Raw genomic sequence first — 4,294 nt, forward strand, 5'->3', positions numbered from 1 at the left:
CCAATTACCATGTTTCTCTTTTATTAGTGTAGATGCCATTTAACAAAGAAAAATCAACCAAAAAAATGAGTTCGCATGTCACCTCTGACACGCATGTCATAGGTTCGCCATCACTGGCCTAGGCAGAGGAAACAGCACCTCGAAAGCACTGAGGTGTGAAGCTATGCAGAGCATTTGGGAACCGGCATATTTGGGGATCAGGGGTGGAAGAGTGCCCGTGTGTCTAAGTGTCTGTAACTAACAGGAAAAAGGGAGCAACAAGGGTGTAGGAGATGAAACTGGACAAGTAGACAGGGTGGAGCTGCAAAGCCCCAGGTCAGCCAGGCCCAGGAAGCTGTGGATGGTGAAGAACCACTGGGGATGATGGAGCACAGGCCAGGCACAGTCAGATACAACAGCATTCATTAGGCTCCAGCTCTTGTAGGCACAGTGCTGGGTTCCTCCAACCGTAGGAGGCTATCCTTGACTGATGATGAATCAATGTGAGGAGATGTTCTCTCTCTGATTCATGCAGATATCCCTGGAGAAGTGGCCAGCTAACAGCAAATGCAAGGAGAGTGGTTCCCACATCCCCACCGTCTCCAGTATCATCCAGTGGCATCACCACTGGTCCCCTCCACCCACCACGCACAGCCGGAGCCACTGGGAGCAGTGCTTGGAAATCCTCAGCACCTCCTGGGATTCGGGAAGAACTTGAGAAGGAATAATGGAGCCACAGAAAAAGAAAAGGGCGGGGGGGGAATTCCTCAGGCTGGACACTGATTTATGATTGTCTGGATGTCCAGCAAGCAGGAAAGAAAGGCAAGGAGGGTGGTGGCAGCCACCTTGCAGTTTCCAAACCCTGCTCCCCGCCTCTCTGGTCCTCCTGCTCAGAGCAAGGAGTTTCTCCCTCCATCTTCTTCTTCCCTCCCCAATCTCCCGGTCCTCCTTCCCAGGCCCCCTCCAGAAAGGTTTATGGAAAAGACTTCAGATAGCCCCCTCTCCTGCAGGCACAGTCACACCAACTGAAAGGAGATTTAATTAGCAAAATCTCGTTAGGCAAACGAAATTATCCGTAAGACAATAGTCCTCTGGACAGGGGGTATGATTAAACAAAGCCATTAATTGAGAGAGTCGCATTGGCAGCTCCCTGGATGCGTCCATCTCCCCGGCAGGCTCCACTTTGCTTCCTTGAGCCAGAGGAACCTTCTCTGCCTCCTCCCACCCGCCCCCTCCCCAGTTTGTCTCCCCTTCCAGAGCCCCTTCAAGTCAGCCCTCTGCATCTCATCAGCAGCCTCCCTGCCACCAGATTCCTGCTAAAGTGCCTTGATTGCATAATGTCTATTTGCATAATGTAAATTGCAATCTCCTAGCTCGGGAGGCAGGAATCACAGAACAGCCATTATTTTTTACCACTCCACAAAAATTCTACATTTAGAAAGCAGATTTGCAGCTCAGAAAGCCACATAAATCTGAATCTGCCAGCAACGCCATTAAATCACACCAATTAAGCCGGACCAACGAAGAGCCCCTGTCACTGTTCCCTGCACACTTGAGGACCCCAGCCCAGATGGAGGCCCTGGCAAACTGGAGGCCACCTCAGCAGGGCTGGGAGCAGGAGCTGTGAGAGGTAGGAAATGATGTCTTATAAGCCTTAACACACACCCCAAGCACAGGCGCCCATTAAGACCTGGTGAGAAAGGAGAGAGGGGGCGGGACTAGTGTGAGTTATTTCTAAGCTTGTTGCCTGATTTCTTAAGGGCACACAATCTGTCTGCAGACTTCTGATTTATGGAGCAGGAGAGAGCATATGAGGAAGAAGCCTGTACCTGTGGCAAAGGTAGAGGGGAGAGCCACCGACTTCATGGAGGAGTGAACCGTCCCTGCCTTTAGCAGCTCTTCAATGGCCTGTTCTCTCTTCTCCCAAGTTCCCTCCAGCCAAGTGAGAGAAAACGGAGGACAAATCCTGCTCAGACTGGGCTGGGCTGGAATCTGAGTTCCTATAAGAGCTGTTTCCTGGGGTCACCGGGGGAAAAGTGAGTCACAGGGCCCTGGAACGGGACATTCCCCAACAACTACTTATGATTCCAGCTTCCCCATGGCACTATACCTGGCTACTCTTGCCTCTTTATTGCTCATTCAATATTCATTCGTCAAAGGGCAAGATGCTAATGTGTATTATTAAAATATCAATAGTTTATGAGTGAACTTTTACGGAGGGTACAGTTAAAGGAAAGGTTCTTGACCATCTATGGCAGGTGAAATGGAGAGGAACAACCCCCCAGCTCCACCTTTTATTTATTCACTGGGTGGGTGAGTGACTGAACCATGCTGGTAGCTATGGGTGCAGGAGTGGCTCGAGGGCTGTCACATGCTGGATTTCGTTTAGTCCCACAGAGTCCCAGGAAGCGTGTACAATCTTAGACTGCGAGGAAGCCCAGGCTACATGGAGAAGCACATGAGCCTGGATGGTGGTCCAGCTAATGTCTCAGGCAAGGGCTAGTATTCAACCCCCAAATTATGAGCCTTTATATCAAGCATGTCAGACTCGCAGCCCACAACGAATATTTTTGCGGTCTAGCCAATATTAATAACGAACTACAACGTTCGCTAATGGCTGATTACTATAATCGTGTTGCATTCATTTCCCTACGCACCTTAGGAGCAGGCGCACCATTTCTCTCCACTAATACTAGCAGCGAATATTTTAGCAGCCGACTGCCACGTCATTAGTCTTGGACTGACTTGTTTGGTGTGCGCAATAGGAACTATTTCGCTTTCGGAGAACAAGAAAAATAGGTTTACTTGCATTACGCTTATTAATTTGTGCAGCTATTCAGTGTCTGGTAAGTTAATGTTCAAGAAAAAATATTAATTTTTATTAAAATGTTCTATTATTTTATGTTAACAATTACTCATTTATTTCAGCCCTTTGTATTCATCATGTCTCTATCAAAATAAACCTACGTTTCTATGAAAATTGAAGCTTTTGTTTTTTTGCGGCCCACATAAACTTAAACCTTGTTTATTTGGCCCGTGTTAGCCTTTGAGTTTGACATGCTTGCTTTAGATCAGTGGTTCTCAACCTTCCTAATGCCGCGACCCTTTAATACAGTTCCTCATGTTGTGGTGACCCCCAATTTCATTGTGACAAATTGAACATAATTAAAGCATAGTGATTAATCAAAAAAACAATATGTAATTATATGTGTTTTCTGATGGTCTTAGGCGACCCCTGTGAAAAGGTCGTTCGACCCCAAAGGGGTCGCGACCCACAGGTTGAGAACCGCTGCTTTAGATGATTCTAGCACCCAGATTTTTATCTGCCCCAGCTGAACACCAGACCTGATGGAATAGAAACCAGTTGTCCCTACTGGGTCCTATTTGAACTCATGCCTCACGGATTATATGAGCATAATAAACATTGTTAAGTTGTTAAGTTTGGGGGTGGTTTCTTACACAGCCGTACGGACTGGAACACCACTGAGATTAAATTAGAATGTTTGTTGTTTCCCACACAAATACAGCCTTCACTGGTCGTCTCTCTGAGACACCACAGTTTCCGGCTTTTCCCTCCTCAGCTGGTCCCAGGCCCTCTGAACCTGCCTCTCCTCATCCTCATCCCCCCACACCTGAAAGATCATTTTAATCTTCCCATGTCTGAGTCCTGGGACCAGAAGAAACCAGTTTTTCCTTGTTCCTCCGTGCAGTTCAGGGGTGTATCCTTGCCAGGGAGGTGTCCCTGTGTGCAAGTGGCCCAGGAGCCTGGTGCCCGCAGGGACAGGCAGAGAACATGAAGACCTATCCCCCCCCATACTTGGCTCTCATTAAGGTTCATGCTCAGCTTGCTCCTCGCGTACTTGACTTGACTTATGAGGTCCCTCTAACCTCCGGTGCGAGGAGACATCGATTCTCACAGAGGTCATTATCTTTCTGCTCTGGCTCCCTCACCCCAGCCCTGTCTCCTAGGTAGGCTTTCCTGGAACAGGATGAGGGAGGCGCCCTTCCCCACCCCCTGGACCTGGGGGGTCCAACCACTCCAGACCCTGGGCTGGAGAGGAGGTGCCCTGGGAGCCGTGGCCGTCAATCACAGAGGCGACCAGCACTAAATCGCAGACCATTAGGCGAAGGGCCGGCGCCCTGCTCACTCACCGGGCAGCCATCGGCAGGATGTTAGATGATCGCAGGGCGGCCATTCTTATGATTTATTCAAATACTCATTACAGTCAATCTATTTTTACACAGAGGTGAAGATGTGTGCTGATAACGGTTAATCATTTATAATTCCATGGACTGGTTGGAAGCCAATGTACTA

General features: G+C 48.7%; 1 protein-coding gene across 3 annotated transcripts in view; it reads right to left on the reverse strand.

Annotated features, from left to right (window-relative positions):
* PKNOX2 (PBX/knotted 1 homeobox 2) overlaps nucleotides 1-4,294 on the reverse strand; it is a 291,449-nt gene that overhangs the window by 172,963 nt on the left and 114,192 nt on the right. The window contains exon 1 of one of the 3 annotated variants that reach the window (XM_005870911.2): nucleotides 1,809-1,926. The exons of the other annotated variants lie outside the window; for them this stretch is intronic. The gene's annotated coding sequence lies outside the window, so the exon portion shown is untranslated. Of the gene's footprint in view, nucleotides 1-1,808; nucleotides 1,927-4,294 lie in introns of those variants that run through there. 3 annotated transcript variants of the gene reach the window in all.

The sequence above is a fragment of the Myotis brandtii genome, unplaced genomic scaffold (assembly GCF_000412655.1).
Source record: "Myotis brandtii unplaced genomic scaffold, ASM41265v1 scaffold325, whole genome shotgun sequence".
NCBI lineage: Eukaryota > Metazoa > Chordata > Mammalia > Chiroptera > Vespertilionidae > Myotis > Myotis brandtii.